The sequence below is a fragment of the Petaurus breviceps genome, unplaced genomic scaffold (genome assembly GCF_028583685.1).
Source record: "Petaurus breviceps papuanus isolate PSGF00001 unplaced genomic scaffold, PetGlider_PUasm1.0 181, whole genome shotgun sequence".
NCBI lineage: Eukaryota > Metazoa > Chordata > Mammalia > Diprotodontia > Petauridae > Petaurus > Petaurus breviceps.
The window spans coordinates 27548986-27550556 of record NW_027185784.1 but is presented as its reverse complement, the minus strand read 5'-3'; positions in this window follow the sequence as shown (position 1 = coordinate 27550556).

Here is a 1571-nt window from a genome sequence, read left to right as displayed (position 1 = left end):
TTGGGATCTGTTCCCTGTTGATGTTTCAGCTGTGGGTGTGGAGTCCACATTGTCTTCCTCTGAGTTTGGTTCTTCCCTCTGAGGATAGTAGGACTTCAGAGTCTTTGTAGTCTGCTTTCTACCCATTTTGAGGCAGGGCCCTAGCCATGCCCTTCCTCTAAGGTTCCCAAGCCTTTACTGTTAGGGGTTTTGCCCTGGGGCAATAGTTACTATGTTTTCAGGGTGGGGGGGGGTTGGAACAGGTAGAGTTCACTCTGCCATCCTGGTCCTTGGAGGTGCTGATAGGGGCTTTTTTTTTTTTTAAATTTCTCTGCTATAGAGTAGTAGTTCCAGGAGTATTTGCTGTCCTGGACAGGGGCCCTGCATTTGGTTCTTACCTTGCTCTTTCCAGTCCCAGCCCTTTGGTGATAGGCCTGGTAGAGGCCCTTGTGGTTGGTGGGATGACTTGCCCCCCGAGTTGATCAAGCCTCCTCCTGGGCCTGCCTCCACACGGCCCCCTGGCTACTTTCTTATAAGAGGAAACTCCTTTGTAAACCTTAAAGTCAGCACAGGAAGAAAAGCAGGTCACTCAAAAGGAGAGGGATCAAGCATGCCAGCTACCCCAACCAAAAATGCAACAGGGAACAAAGTCTAGCTATGGGACAAAACCCCAATTCAGGAAATATGAATAAACCCAAGAAGACAATGACATTTATATTCATATCTACACACATACACTCATATATTCACACATATTTGTATACATATATATGTACATACATGCCCACACACAAAAATAGTAGATTTAAAGATCCCATCATAGAAGGAAAGCATAATTCTGTAACAGCTACAAGCAGTGACACAAAGAAAAAACTTTCCCACAGGTAGTACAATGTTATCTAATAGAAATAAAACAATAGATTAATAAAAGAAATAAAATTTCTGGAGGAAAGAATTGGAAGTATAATAAGCAGTTTAGAAGAGGAATTGGGCAGTTAGGTGGCTCAGTGGATAAAGCACTGGGCCTGGAGTCTGGGACACCTGAATTAAAAGCTGGCCTCAGGTACTTGCTAGCTGTGTGACCCTGGGCAAATCATTTAACATCTATCTGCCTTGATCCACTGGAGAAGAAAATGTGAAACCACTCCAGTATCTTTGCCAAAACAAGTATGGTCATGGACAGTATGGTTCATGGGGTCATGAAGAATCAGACATGACTGAACATCAACAAAGAAGAGAAAAGAAACCCAAGAAGTAAAATCCTGAGAAAGTAGAATGAACAAAACAGAATTCAGTGACTCCAAGAGACAACAAGAAATATTAGACAATGATGAGAAAATGGAAAATAAACGAGATATAGCTGGTATGAAAAACAACTGGGCTGAAGAAAAAGTGAAGAAGAAATAATTTAGGTTTCCTTGGGCTCCCTGAAAACTATTATTAAAAACAGCTTGGTTGATACATTAAAAATTTCACAAATCAAAACTTCCACCCACTAGAATGCGAAGACAAAATGATTTTTTGGGAACAAAACTTGAAAGGAAAATTCCCTAGAATGTCATAATTAAAATCTAGGACTCCCATGTCAAAGG